The sequence below is a fragment of the Lucilia sericata genome, unplaced genomic scaffold (genome assembly GCF_015586225.1).
Source record: "Lucilia sericata isolate MDLA Ls3-8-SP2 unplaced genomic scaffold, ASM1558622v1 Contig001497F_arrow, whole genome shotgun sequence".
Lineage (NCBI taxonomy): Eukaryota > Metazoa > Arthropoda > Insecta > Diptera > Calliphoridae > Lucilia > Lucilia sericata.
The window spans coordinates 17,501-33,046 of NW_023995425.1; the positions used below are offsets into that span (position 1 = coordinate 17,501).

The 15,546-nt window shown below is 30.3% G+C and overlaps 1 long non-coding RNA gene across 4 annotated transcripts in view; it reads left to right on the forward strand.

The window, feature by feature from the left end:
• The window catches only part of LOC119611627, a 90,564-nt gene that overhangs the window by 3,903 nt on the left and 71,115 nt on the right, over positions 1–15,546 (forward strand). For all 4 annotated transcript variants that reach the window (XR_005232088.1, XR_005232086.1, XR_005232085.1 and 1 more), the window contains exon 2: positions 2,049–2,446. This is a non-coding gene — a long non-coding RNA (uncharacterized LOC119611627). The remainder of the gene's footprint in view (positions 1–2,048; positions 2,447–15,546) is intronic.

Sequence of the window (15,546 nt, forward strand, 5' to 3'; positions counted from 1 at the left end):
AGTTAGTTAGTTAGTTAGTTAGTAGTTAGTTAGTTAGTTAGTTAGTTAGTTAGTTAGTTAGTTAGTTAGTTAGTTAGTTAGTTAGTTAGTTAGTTAGTTAGTTAGTTAGTTAGTTAGTTAGTTAGTTAGTTAGTTAGTTAGTTAGTTAGTTAGTTAGTTAGTTAGTAGTTAGTTAGTTAGTTAGTTAGTTAGTTAGTTAGTTAGTTAGTTAGTTAGTTAGTTAGTTAGTTAGTTAGTTAGTTAGTTAGTTAGTTAGTTAGTTAGTTAGTTAGTTAGTTAGTTAGTTAGTTAGTTAGTTAGTTAGTTAGTAGTTAGTTAGTTAGTTAGTTAGTTAGTTAGTTAGTTAGTTAGTTAGTTAGTTAGTTAGTTAGTTAGTTAGTTAGTTAGTTAGTTAGTTAGTTAGTTAGTTAGTTAGTTAGTTAGTTAGTTAGTTAGTTAGTTAGTTAGTTAGTTAGTTAGTTAGTTAGTTAGTTAGTAGTTAGTTAGTTAGTTAGTTAGTAGTAGTTAGTTAGTAGTTAGTTAGTTAGTTAGTTAGTTAGTTAGTTAGTTAGTTAGTTAGTTAGTTAGTTAGTTAGTTAGTTAGTTAGTTAGTTAGTTAGGTTAGTTAGTTAGTTAGTTAGTAGTTAGTTAGTTAGTTAGTTAGTTAGTTAGTTAGTTAGTTAGTTAGTTAGTTAGTTAGTTAGTTAGTAGTTAGTTAGTAGTTAGTTAGTTAGTTAGTTAGTTAGTTAGTTAGTAGTTAGTTAGTAGTTAGTTAGTAGTTAGTAGTTAGTTAGTTAGTAGTTAGTTAGTTAGTAGTTAGTTAGTAGTTAGTTAGTTAGTTAGTTAGTTAGTTAGTTAGTTAGTTAGTTAGTTAGTAGTTAGTTAGTTAGTTAGTTAGTTAGTTAGTTAGTTAGTTAGTTAGTTAGTTAGTTAGTTAGTTAGTAGTTAGTTAGTTAGTTAGTAGTTAGTTAGTTAGTTAGTTAGTTAGTTAGTTAGTTAGTTAGTTAGTTAGTTAGTTAGTAGTTAGTTAGTTAGTTAGTTAGTTAGTTAGTTAGTTAGTTAGTTAGTTAGTTAGTTAGTTAGTTAGTTAGTTAGTTAGTTAGTTAGTAGTTAGTTAGTTAGTTAGTTAGTTAGTTAGTAGTTAGTTAGTTAGTTAGTTAGTTAGTTAGTTAGTTAGTTAGTTAGTTAGTAGTTAGTTAGTTAGTAGTTAGTTAGTTAGTTAGTTAGTTAGTTAGTAGTTAGTTAGTTAGTTAGTTAGTTAGTTAGTTAGTTAGTTAGTTAGTTAGTTAGTTAGTTAGTTAGTTAGTTAGTTAGTTAGTTAGTTAGTTAGTTAGTTAGTTAGTTAGTTAGTTAGTTAGTTAGTTAGTTAGTTAGTAGTTAGTTAGTTAGTTAGTAGTAGTTAGTTAGTTAGTTAGTTAGTTAGTTAGTTAGTTAGTTAGTTAGTTAGTTAGTTAGTTAGTAGTTAGTTAGTTAGTTAGTTAGTTAGTTAGTTAGTTAGTTAGTTAGTTAGTTAGTTAGTTAGTTAGTTAGTTAGTTAGTTAGTTAGTTAGTTAGTTAGTAGTTAGTTAGTTAGTTAGTTAGTTAGTTAGTTAGTTAGTTAGTTAGTTAGTTAGTTAGTTAGTTAGTTAGTAGTAGTAGTTAGTTAGTTAGTTAGTTAGTTAGTTAGTTAGTTAGTTAGTTAGTTAGTTAGTTAGTTAGTTAGTTAGTTAGTAGTTAGTTAGTTAGTTAGTTAGTTAGTTAGTTAGTTAGTTAGTTAGTTAGTTAGTTAGTTAGTTAGTAGTTAGTTAGTTAGTTAGTTAGTTAGTAGTAGTTAGTTAGTTAGTTAGTTAGTTAGTTAGTTAGTTAGTTAGTTAGTTAGTAGTTAGTTAGTTAGTTAGTTAGTTAGTTAGTTAGTTAGTTAGTTAGTTAGTTAGTTAGTTAGTTAGTTAGTTAGTTAGTTAGTTAGTTAGTTAGTAGTAGTAGTTAGTGATTCTGTTTTTAATTTTCATTAATTTTATTTTAAAAAATTTGTATCGTAATTTAAAAAATTTCTTTAATTAATTTTTTATAAATTTCTCTTTTCTTTACAGTTTTCTTTTAACCACCACATACCGCCCAGTGTTTCTTTATTTTACAAAATTATTTTTCTTTGATTCTACAAAAAGATAACAAAATTATTATTAAAAATATTTCTCTAAAAAGAAATTATATTTTCTAAAAATATAAATAAAATATATTACGAATTAAAGTGCATTTTAAGGTGAAATTTATTTAAATATAAAATCTGCATTATATTTAAAATATTTTCTTTGGAAAAAAAGCAAGAAAAAAATTTAACAAAAATTAACGTGTTTTGGTTTAAAATTCAGTTTTTAAATTAATTTTACCAACAACTGTTCTACAATTTATGCTTAAATGGATGCAACATCTATAATAACACAAGTCGCCCGCGATGATGAACAATTAAATGTTTATCCCAATGAAAAAGGTGAGTAAAATGCAACACAAATATTACATTTACTTGTTTATTATTTAATTAGAAAGTTGTTATCAATGCACAGTGATTGACAGTTGTCGAAATAACAAGGTTACCATATGTAGTGTAAACAACAAATATTTGTTATTTAATTGTTAGCGGTTTTTGTTAGTGTTTATGACCTTTCACGGATCATTTTGAAATGAGAGCATTACAACAAGTATTATTGTTGTGTTTTAAGACTTAAAACTTATAAATTGTTGTTTTTTTGGTTTGCAATTGATTGATAGAGCCTACTTAATAAACCTACATAAGATATAATAACAAATCATTAACCCTTTAACAACAAGCAGGTAATTAATAAAAATAACTATAAAATTTGTAATTTTTTAACTTAAAGCAAAACAACTAATATTAAAATTATGCCTTTAGCATAAATTATTTAAATGAATTTTTTTGCATACTTTTGTATAGGAAATGAAAAAGAAATTTTTAATAAAAAAAGAAAAAATATGTTAATATAAAAAAATAACTAAATAACTTTCACATTCTTTTTTTATATAAGAAATTTAAAATAAAGGTCATTTATATAAAAACATATTTAAATCAAAAGTCTTCTCTGACAAGCATAGCTACTTCAGAAAATATGAGATAATTTTTACAATAATAAAAGCAATACAAAAGCATTCGCATAAACCGGCTCTAAAAGAATGTAAACAGAAAAATAAAAGCCATAAATATTGGAAGAAAAATAAAAAAAGAAACTTATGAACAAAAAGTCTGCAGAATGATTCATCGTTTCCATATCCCAGTCATGGCCAAAGCTAAAAATAAAAAAACTCAAACCAAACCAACTAAATTTTAATGACGTACATATTAAGCGTGTCTATATATATTATTTTTTTATGATTTAATTCATGATTCTTAAGGCGTTTTTTAAAGGGTTAAGTTTTCAATTGAGAAATAGTAGGTTTTCATTTTATGTAGGCTTTTTAAACTTTATTATGTATTATTAAAGAAAATCAAACATAAATTTAAAACGATATATAAAGGAAGTATTATTGATTGTCAAGGTTGCTTTCAAAAGTCTTTATAGACTAAACTACATAAAACGGTAGAGCTGGGTTGAGTTCTAATTCTGTTCTAGTTCTGTTTTAGTTCTATTCTAGTTCTGTACCAATTCTATTCTAGTTTAGTTCTAGTTATATTTCTGTTCTAGTTCTGTTCTAGTTTCTGTTCTAGTTCTGTTCTAGTTCTGTTCTGTTCTAGTTCGTTCTAGTTCTGTTCTAGTTCTGTTCTAGTTCTGTTCTAGTTCTGTTCTAGTTCTGTTCTAGTTCTGTTCTAGTTCTGTTCTAGTTCTGTTCTAGTTCTTTCTAGTTCTGTTCTAGTTCTGTTCTAGTTCTGTTCTAGTTCTGTTCTAGTTCTGTTCTAGTTCTGTTCTAGTTCTGTTCTAGTTCTGTTCTAGTTCTGTTCTAGTTCTGTTCTAGTTCTGTTCTAGTTCTGTTCTAGTTCTGTTCTAGTTCTGTTCTAGTTCTGTTCTAGTTCTGTTCTAGTTCTGTTCTAGTTCTGTTCTAGTTCTGTTCTAGTTCTGTTCTAGTTCTGTTCTAGTTCTGTTCTAGTTCTGTTCTAGTTCTGTTCTAGTTCTGTTCTAGTTCTGTTCTAGTTCTGTTCTAGTTCTGTTCTAGTTCTGTCTAGTTCTGTTCTAGTTCTGTTCTAGTTCTGTTCTAGTTCTGTTCTAGTTCTGTTCTAGTTCTGTTCTAGTTCTGTTCTAGTTCTGTTCTAGTTCTGTTCTAGTTCTGTTCTAGTTCTGTTCTAGTTCTGTTCTAGTTCTGTTCTAGTTCTGTTCTAGTTCTGTTCTAGTTCTGTTCTAGTTCTGTTTCTAGTTCTGTTCTAGTTCTGTTCTAGTTCTGTTCTAGTTCTGTTCTAGTTCTGTTCTAGTTCTGTTCTAGTTCTGTTGTAGTTCTGTTCTAGTTCTGTTCTAGTTCTGTTCTAGTTCTGTTCTAGTTCTGTTCTAGTTCTGTTCTAGTTCTGTTCTAGTTCAGTTCTAGTTCTGTTCTAGTTCTGTTCTATTATGTTCTAGTTCTGTTCTAGTTCTGTTCTAGTTCTGTCTAGTTCTTTAGTTCTGTTCTAGTTCTAGTTCTGTTCTAGTTCTGTTCTAGTTCTGTTCTAGTTCTGTTCTAGTTCTGTTCTAGTTCTGTTCTAGTTCTGTTCTAGTTCTGTTCTAGTTCTGTTCTAGTTCTGTTCTAGTTCTGTTCTAGTTCTGTTCTAGTTCTGTTCTAGTTCTGTTCTAGTTCTGTTCTAGTTCTGTTCTAGTTCTGTTCTAGTTCTGTTTCTAGTTCTGTTCTAGTTCTGTTCTAGTTCTGTTCTAGTTCTGTTCTAGTTCTGTTCTAGTTCTGTTCTAGTTCTGTTCTAGTTCTGTTCTAGTTCTGTTCTAGTTCTGTTCTAGTTTCTAGTCTGTTCTAGTTCTTCTAGTTCTGTTCTAGTTCTGTTCTAGTTCTGTTCTAGTTCTGTTCTAGTTCTGTTCTAGTTCTGTTCTAGTTCTGTTCTAGTTCTGTTCTAGTTCTGTTCTAGTTCTGTTCTAGTTCTGTTCTAGTTCTGTTCTAGTTCTGTTCTAGTTCTGTTCTAGTTCTGTTCTAGTTCTGTTCTAGTTCTGTTCTAGTTCTGTTCTAGTTCTGTTCTAGTTCTGTTCTAGTTCTGTTCTAGTTCTGTTCTAGTTCTGTTCTAGTTCTGTTCTAGTTCTGTTCTAGTTCTGTTCTAGTTCTGTTCTAGTTCTGTTCTAGTTCTGTTCTAGTTCTGTTCTAGTTCTGTTCTAGTTCTGTTCTAGTTCTGTTCTGTTCTAGTTCTGTTCTAGTTCTGTTCTAGTTCTGTTCTAGTTCTGTTCTAGTTCTGTTCTAGTTCTGTTCTAGTTCTGTTCTAGTTCTGTTCTAGTTCTGTTCTAGTTCTGTTCTAGTTCTGTTCTAGTTCTGTTCTAGTTCTGTTCTAGTTCTGTTCTAGTTCTGTTCTAGTTCTGTTCTAGTTCTGTTCTAGTTCTGTTCTAGTTCTGTTCTAGTTCTGTTCTAGTTCTGTTCTAGTTCTGTTCTAGTTCTGTTCTAGTTCTGTTCTAGTTCTGTTCTAGTTCTGTTCTAGTTCTGTTCTAGTTCTGTTCTAGTTCTAGTTCTGTTCTAGTTCTGTTCTAGTTCTGTTGTAGTTCTGTTCTAGTTCTGTTCTAGTTCTGTTCTAGTTCTGTTCTAGTTCTGTTCTAGTTCTGTTCTAGTTCTGTTCTAGTTCTGTTCTAGTTCTGTTCTAGTTCTGTTCTAGTTCTGTTCTAGTTCAGTTCTAGTTCTGTTCTAGTTCTGTTCTAGTTCTGTTGTAGTTCTGTTCTAGATCTCTTCTGGTTCTGTTCTAGTTCTGTTCTAGTTCTGTTCTAGTTCTGTTCTAGTTATGTTCTAGTTCTGTTCTAGTTCTGTTCTAGTTCTGTTCTAGTTCTGTTCTAGTTCTGTTCTAGTTCTGTTCTAGTTCTGTTCTAGTTCTGTTCTAGTTCTGTTCTAGTTCTGTTCTAGTTCTGTTCTAGTTCTGTTCTAGTTCTGTTCTAGTTCTGTCTAGTTCTGTTCTAGTTCTGTTCTAGTTCTGTTCTAGTACTGTTCTAGTTCTGTTCTAGTTCTGTTCTAGTTCTGTTCTAGTTCTGTTCTAGTTCTGTTCTAGTACTGTTCTAGTTCTGTTCTAGTTCTTTCTAGTTCTGTTCTAGATCTGTTCTAGTTCTGTTCTAGTTCTGTTATAGTTCTGTTTCAGTTCTCTTCCAGTTCTGTTCTAGTTATTTTAAAATCTCCCTTAATTTCTCAAAATTTTAATTACTGAATCCTCTAGCCGCATATAAATTATCAAATGACCTTAAACATTTAGAAAATGACTTCTCTATATAATTTAGTTCTGTTTAGCTTTTGAGTTCATTTAAACAAAAAATAATTTACTGTTATTTGGTTGGTCATGATTTCATTTTGTAGTTTTAAATCTTTGTTTATGTGAATATTTGTTAAATTATCTTTTATTTGTTGTTTGCAAATGAACCCAAAATTGTTTGGCATTTTAATTTTTTACAGCACATTATGTTTATGTATCATCATCTTGTTTAGTTTGTGAATAAATATATGTTTATTTTTTGTTAAAGTTATTTACAAATCGTCGAAGGTAATTCAAAGTTTATTGAACTTGAAATAATATAAATAAAAAAAATTAAACTCTTTTTTCTTCTTCTTTTTTCTTTACAAAAACGAATATTTTAAAAACTGAAAGTCAATGTAGTGTACTGAGGCAATGTGTTGCAGAGCTTTTTTTTTTTTGTAATTTTTATTTTAAATTTATTTTATTTCATTTATTCTGTTGCTGTTTTATGTTTGGTTAATGATTGCATTTCTTATTTATTTTTATTGATTTATAAGGTTTATAAATTTCTATTTAATTTGTATTAATTTATTTAGTTTAACATATTTAAGACATTTCTCAGGAAGAGACAGTTTTCGTAAAGAAAAAAATCTTCCTTGCGACACTAGGAAGAGACAGTTTTAGTATGGGGGAAGACAGTTTTCGAAAAGAATAGAAATGTAACTTCTTGGGGATGGTTAGGTTAGGTTGATAGGAGGATGTATACTACATCAAATCCGAAGAAATACACCTAGGCCACTATCGGGCCTGTTGTGCGCCCCAATTCATAAAAAAAAAAATTGTTCACTGAATGTGTTATTTTTCCATGTTAAGAAACTCAGTTTCCTGGACGTAATTCCTAAGAATCTTCCAATCGGTGTTGGTTAAGAATGTTATTTCCGGAATAACATCACTTCCAAGATACTTGGATCTAACTTCGACGAATGCCTGACAATGGCAAAGAAAGTGCTCCAGAGTTTCACAGTCTTCTCCACATGCTCTACATTCGTCTGAATCCGCACGTCCAATTTTGTATAGATGTGCACGTAATCCTGTGTGTCCACTCAGAATATGTACCATCATACTAACCTCAGACTTGCTCATTTTGAGGAGATTTCTCGTCTTGCTCTCATCAGGGTCACCCCATAGAATCTTTGTGGTTCTACCCACCGTTTCATTATTCCAAGAGGCCTTATGGGGATAGTTTTGTTTTGTCTAGGGAAAGACATTGTTCGTATAGAACAGTATCTGGTGTTATTTGAAAGACAGTTTTTGTATAGAAAAGTGTTTTGTCTTCTTGGCGGAATACAGTTTTGTATGGAAAAGTGTCTTCTCTTCTTGGGGAAGACAGTTTTGTGTCTTGTTTTTTTAGGGAAGACAGTTCGTTTCTAGTTCTGTTCGAGTTCTGTCCTAAGTCTGTCCTAAGTCCGTTCTATTTATGTTCTAGTTCTGTTCTAGTTCTGTTCTAGTTCTGTTCTAGTTCTGTTCTAATTCTGTTCTAGTTCTTTTCTAGTTCTGTTCTAGTTCTGTTCTAGTTCTGTTCTAGTTCTGTTCTAGTTCTGTTCTAGTTCTGTTCTAGTTCTGTTCTAGTTCTAGTTCTGTTCTAGTTCTAGTTCTGTTCTAGTTCTGTTCTAGTTCTGTTCTAGTTCTGTTCTAGTTCTGTTCTAGTTCTGTTCTAGTTCTGTTCTAGTTCTGTTCTAGTTCTGTTCTAGTTTTGTTGTAGTTCTGTTCTAGTTCTGTTCTAGTTCTGTTCTAGTTCTGTTCTAGTTCTGTTCTAGTTCTGTTCTAGTTCTGTTCTAGTTCTGTTCTAGTTCTGTTCTAGTTCTGTTCTAGTTCTGTTCTAGTTCTGTTCTAGTTCGTTCTGTTCTAGTTCTGTTCTAGTTCTGTTCTAGTTCTGTTCTAGTTCTGTTCTAGTTCTGTTCTAGTTCTGTTCTAGTTCTGTTCTAGTTCTGTTCTGTCTAGTTCTGTTCTAGTTCTGTTCTAGTTCTGTTCTAGTTCTGTTCTAGTCTGTTCTAGTTCTGTTCTAGGTTCTGTTCTAGTTCTGTTCTAGTTCTGTTCTAGTTCTGTTCTAGTTCTGTTCTAGTTCTGTTCTAGTTCTGTTCTAGTTCTGTTCTAGTTCTGTTCTAGTTCTGTTCTAGTTCGTGTTCTAGTTCTGTTTCTAGTTCTGTTCTATTCTGTTCTAGTTCTGTTCTAGTTCTGTTGCTAGTTCTGTTGTAGTTCTGTCTAGTTCTGTTCTAGTTCTGTTCTAGTTTCTGTTGCTAGTTCTGTTCGTAGTTCTGTTCTAGTTCTGTTCTAGTTCTGTTCTAGTTCTGTTCTAGTTCTGTTCTAGGTTCTGTTCTAGTTCTGTTCTAGTTCTGTTCTAGTTCTGTTCTAAGTTCTGTTCTAGTTCTGTTCTAGTTCTGTTCTAGTTCTGTTCTAGTTCTGTTCTAGTTCTGTTCTAGTTCTGTTCTAGTTCTGTTCTAGTTCTGTTCTAGTTCTGTTCTAGTTCTGTTCTAGTTCTGTTCTAGTTCTGTTTCTAGTTCTGTTCTAGTTCTGTTTTAGTTCTGTTTTAGTTCTGTTCTAGTTCTGTTCTAGTTCTGTTCTAGTTCTGTTTTAGTTCTGTTATAGTTCTGTTTTAGTTCTGTTCTAGTTCTGTTCTAGTTCTGTTCTACCTCTAGTTATCTTCTGGGCGAAGACAGTTTTCGTATAGAAAAGAGTCTTCTAGTGGAAGACAGTTTACTTTTAATAAACAATTTGAAAATTGTTTAATAAAACATATTTTGTTTTTTATTTAAAGTGGACAGACAAATAGTCTACAAATACAAAAACAGCATTAAGAGAAAATTAATAATATTAATAAACAGCTAGATACATATGTATTAATAAATAAATTAAAAAGAAATATAAAATTCACATAAATTTAAGACCTTGAAAAAAATATAACAATAAAAGTCTTTTTTGTATTATAAAACAGAAAGCAAATGTTGGCCCACAAATAGAAGAGATATAAAAACAAAAAAAAAAAACTGAATTTTTAAGATTAAAAAAATGTGTGTTAAAATAATACAATAAAAATAACATAAAGAAATAAGATTAACTAGAGATACTAAACAAATAGGAAGAAAAAAATCAAGACAAATCAAGTGGTTGGGGAGATGATATTTCTTTAAATAAACAATAGACAAAATTTTAATAATTTCAGTAGAAAACTGGTTTAAAAGAAGCGATCATTTAAAAACTAAAAAACAAACTAATGAATGAATGGAAGAATGACATAATATTTGTTTAAAATTGTTTAGTTAATTTTATCATAAATTATTTAAAAAACTATTTTTAATCATTTTTATTTTAAAGAAACTTAGAGAAAACTTTTTATTTGATAAACTTTTAATAATTTTTTGTAGTTTATATAATTTATTTGTTATTTATTATTTTGAATATTTAAGTTAATTAATATTTAAACAGTTAAGGTCAAAAGATCAATTTATTTTTCTTTAACAATTATGTTTTTCTTCTCCTAAACTTATGCAGTTAATTTGCCCAATTTCACAATTGGTTAACCATTAAACCAAAGAAAAAACAAGTTGTTAACTTGACACGAAGCTGTAAACGTCAAACAAACTCATCTCATGGTTGCCACAGTGTTGGGGTGGGGATAAGAGTTTAACAAATGAGAGCAACTCAAATTAAAAACATGATTTACAAAAAAAAAAAACGGAAACAAAATCCAACTTAACATAGAATTAAAGCAAAAGAAGAAGAAGAAAAAATCTGTGTAGGTTTCAGTTTACATCATTTCAAATATCAAATTGTATAAAAACTACACAAATCAAATGCAAAATTTATAAAAAAAAACAACTTTAAATAAATGTACTTTACAACAGACAAAAAAAGTAAACACAATTTTAAAAAGTTGTTAAACTAGTTTGTTTTTATTTTGTTGTAGTGGTGTTAGAAATATTTAATAGTATTATTTTTTACAGCTTCTTTTGAAGCTTGTGAAAAAAAATCAAAAACAACAAACAATTGCGTTTCATTATTTAACACAAAAATATTAAAAAAATAAATACAATGATTTTTATCTTGAATTCAATTCTATTTAGGTTTCTAATAAAGTGTTAACAATATAGTGCTTTTTTTAACTTTTTCTATAACAAAACTTTCTTCCCCAAAACACACAAGAAGACACTTTTCTATACGCAAACTGTTTTTTAAGAAGACACTTCACCTATACGAATACTATCTTCCCCAAGAATTTTTCGATATGAAAACTGTCTTCCCCAAGACGACAAGAAACTTTTCTAACGAAAACCTTCTATCCCAAGAATAAAAGACACTTTTCTATACGAAAACTGTTTTCCCCAAGGTGACAAGATGCTTATCTATATGAAAACTATCTTCCCCAAGAAGATACTTTTATACAAAAACTATCTTCCCCAAGAAGATACTTTTATACGGAAACTATCTTCCCCGGAAAGACACTTTTTCTATATGAAAACTATCTTCCTTGGGAAGATACTTTTTCTATATGAAAACTATCTTCCTTGGGAAGATACTTTTTCTATACGAAAACTATCTTCCCGGGAAGACACACGAAAACAATATTCCCCCAGGAAAATACTTTTTCTATACGAAAACTGTCTTCCCCGGGAAGATACTTTTTCTCTTCGAAAACTATCTTCCTGGAGAGTTAATTTTCTATAGGAAAACTATCTTCCCCAAGAAGACACTTTCTATACGAATATTATCTTCCTCAAGAAGACACTTTTTCTATACGAAAGCTATCTTCCCCAGGAAGACACTTTTCCTTACTAAAACTGTCTTCTCCGGGAGTTGACTTTTCTATACGAAAATTATCTTCTCAGGGAAGACAGTTTTCTTATGGAAAAGTGTAAGTAAGAAAAGTCACTTTCTATACGAAAACTATCTTCCCCGAGAACGCACTTTTCTATACAAAAACTATCTTCCCCGGGAAGACACTTTTCTATACGAAAACTATCTTCCCCGGGAGGAAAATTTTCTATACAAAAACTATCTTCTCCGAGAATACACTTTTCTATACGAAAACTATCTTCCCCGGGGACGCACTTTTCTATACAAAAACTATCTTCCCCGGGAAGACACTTTTCTATAAGAAAACTATCTTCCCCGGGAGGAAAGTTTTCTATACAAAAACTATCTTCCCGGGAAGACACTTTTCTATACGAAAACTATCTTTCCCGGGAAGACACTTTTCTATACAAAAAATATTTTCCCCGGGAAGACACTTTTCTATACAAAAACTATCTTCCCCGGGAAGACACTTTTCTATACAAAAACTATCTTCCTCGGGAACACACTTTTCTATACGAAAACTATCTTCCCCGGGAAGACACTTTTCTGTACGACAACTATCTTCAACGGGGAGACACTATTCTATACGATGAAAATTTCCCGGGAGGAAAATTTTCTATACGAAAACTATCTTCTCCGAGAAGACACGTTTCTATACGAAAACTATCTTCCCTGCGAAGACACTTTTACTATACGAATACTATATTCTCCGAGAAGACACTTTTCTATCCGAAAAATATCTTTGCTGGGAAGACACTTTTACTATAAGAATACTATCTTCTCAAGAAGACACTTTTTTTTTGAAAACAATCAACCCTGGGAGACAATTTTCTATACGAAAACGATCATCCCCGGGAGACAATTTTCTATACGAAAACTATCTTCTCCGGGAAGACACTTTTTTATACGAAAACTATCTTCCCCGGGAAGACACTTTTCTATACGAACACTATCTTGCCCACGAAGACACTTTTCTATACGAAAACTATCTTCCCCTGGAAGACACTTTTTCTATACGAAAACTATCTTCCCCTGGATGACACTTTTTCTATACGAAAACTGTCTTCCCCCAAAAGAGACTTTTTCTATACTAAAACTATCTTCCCCTGGATGATACTTTTCTATAGGAAAACTATCTTCCCCTGGAAGATACTTTCTTATAAGGAAACTATCTTCCAGGGGAAGACACTTTTTCATTGAAATCTACATATCTTTTGAAGGAAGATTATTTAAAGTCTCGTGCTAGTATTCATGATTGAAATTCGTAAATAGTTTGATATTTTGCATTTTAATTGAGTTATGATTAATCTTATGGTTATTTTCTTAATCACCAAATATAGATAAATATATTATAAAAATATTTTTAGGTATTTAAATAACACGGAAGTTCTTTTTGAATATTTTTAGTAACAAATATTTCAAAAAAAAATTAGATTTCCATTTAAATATTTTTCTATAAATTCCATCATAAATGGAATTCACTTAAAATGGTTTATAACAAAATGTTTTTTTTTTTGACAATTTGTGGGTTTTTGTAAAGAAAAGAATATTATTATTCATTTAAATTATATGTTTGCCATTTATTTATTTAAATTTTTTCAAATTTATTATTTTTGTTTTTCTTTTCTTGTTCATTTCGAACCATTGCAAACAAGTGTGAATTGAAATTTATTGAATACACATTTGTCTACAATTAACATGTGTATGTGATAATAGAATAGAATATTATTATTTTTTATTATTATTGTACGTCAAAGTGACTATCAATAGTCAGCAAACGAACAATTTGTGTCATTCCAAAAGCCCCCTTACCACCAACCCCGTTTTTCTATTATCTTCATTATTGTTGTCGAAACGAGTCAAGTATTCAATCAAAGCTTTTTTTTTATTTTTAATAATGACACTCAGTCATCATCACCTCAACCACCGAGAGAGAGAGAGAGACTTCACCAAACTCTGCTTTTGTTCGGTTTTTCGGAATATTTGTTTCCCCATTCATTTAATTTTAATCAACACAATTAAATTTTGATTTGTTGTTCACTGTATGGTATTTGTTTAAGGGTTTGAAAATTTTGTAAAGACAAACGAAATAATTATTTAAATATTAAACACTTCGTTGAGGAATGTCAACAAAAAAAATTATTAAAAAAAAAAAAGAAAAAGTAAGTGTTAATGACATTAATAAGAAATGAAAATATGTTTGACATAAATATGAACAAAATATAAATGTTAATTTATTGTGATAACATACAGAAAAAAAATTGCAAATAAAAATCTGCAAATTGTATTAAATGTAATTCACACTTTACACATACAATTGTTAACAATTACATACAATCACATCAAAGTAAACAGTGTAAAAAATATAAGATGCTGTAAAGAAAGACACTTTCAAAGAAAGTTTTTGTATAGAAAGTAGTATTCCCAAAAAAGTATCTTCCCGGGAAAGATAACTTCCTTATAGAAAAAGTATTCCGGGGGAAGATAGTTTCCTTATAGAAAAAGTATCTTCCCAGGGAAGATAGTTTTTTATAAAAAAAGATAGTTTTTTGATAGAAAAAGTATCTTCCCGGCGAAGATAGTTTCTTGTAGAAAAGTATCTTCCCGGGGAAGATAGTTTTCATATAGAAAAATATCTTCCCGGGGAAGATAGTTTTCATATAGAAAAGTATCTTCCCGGGGAAGATAGTTTTTATAGATAGTTTCTTGTAGAAAAGTATCTTCCCGGGGAAGATAGTTTACATATAGAAAAGTATCTTCCACGGGGAAGATATTTTTCATATAGAAAAGTATCTTCCCGGGGAAGATAGTTTACATATAGAAAAGTATCTTCCCGGGGAAGATAGTTTTCATATAGAAAATATCTTCCCGGGGAAGATAGTTTACATTTAGAAAAGTATCTTCGCGGGGAAGATAGTTTTCATATAGAAAAGTATCTTCCCGGGGAAGATAGTTTACATATAGAAAAGTATCTTCCCGGGGAAGATAGTTTTCATATAGAAAAGTTTCTTCCCGGGGAAGATAGTTTTCATATAGAAAAGTATCTTCCCGGGGAAGATAGTTTTCATATAGAAAAGTTTCTTCCCGGGGAAGATAGTTTTCATATAGAAAAGTTTCTTCCCGGGGAAGATAGTTTTCATATAGAAAAGTTTCTTCCCGGGGAAGATAATTTTCATATAGAAAAGTTTCTTCCCGGGGAAGATAGTTTTCATATAGAAAAGTTTCTTCCCGGGGAAGATAGTTTTCATATAGAAAAGTTTCTTCCCGGGGAAGATAGTTTTCATATAGAAAAGTTTCTTCCCGGGGAAGATAGTTTTCATATAGAAAAGTTTCTTCCCGGGGAAGATAGTTTTCATATAGAAAAGTTTCTTCCCGGGGAAGATAGTTTTCATATAGAAAAGTTTCTTCCCGGGGAAGATAGTTTTCATATAGAAAAGTTTCTTCCCGGAGAAGATTGTGTTCATATAGAAAAGTATCTTCCCGGGAAGATAGTTTTCATATAGAAAAGTTTCTTCCCAGGGAAGATAGTTTTCATATAGAAAAGTTTCTTCCCAGGGAAGATAGTTTTCATATAGAATAGTATCTTCCCGGGGAAGTTTTTATATAGAAAAGTATCTTTCCGGGGATGATAGTTTTTATATAGAGAAGTATCTTCCCGGGGAAGATAGTTTTTATATAGAAAAGTATCATCCCGTGGAAGACAGTTTTCATATAGAAAATTGTTTTCCCAGGGAAAATTATCTTCCCGGGAAGAAAAGTATCTTCCCGGGGAAGATAGTTTACATATAGAAAAGTATCTTCCTGTGGATGATAATTTTCATATAGAAAAGTATCTTCCCGGGGAAAATACTTTCCATATAGAGAAGTAACTTCCCGGGGATGATAGTTTTCATTTAAAAATTATTGTCCTGGTGAAGATAGTTTTGATATATAAGAGTATCTTTCCGGGGAAGATAGTTTTGATATAGAAAAGTGTCTTCCCAGGGAAGATAGAAAAGTGTGTTCTTGTGGAAGACAGTTTAAGTCTCTTCTTAAGGAAGAAAATTCTCGTTTAGAAAAGTCTTCTTAAGGAAGACAGTTTTCGTTTAGAAAAGTATCTTCCGGCAAAGATATGTTTTTATATAGAAAAATATCTTCTTGCAGAAGACAGTTTTCGTTTAGAAAAGTATTATTATTCCTAAGGAAGTGTCTCTTTTTGGGAGTTTTTTATTGAATTCCCAGGAAATTTATTCAAATCAACCACTTCTTTTGATTTTCCCCACAAGTCCTCTAGTCACGATTTGCATGCCTAAATTTAACACATTTTGTTGTTGTTGTTTTTTTAGAAATTCTTTAGTATTTTTGTAAATTGTTTAATTTTATTTTATTTATTTCAATAAAATAACACGCTTAAGCCTTGACAT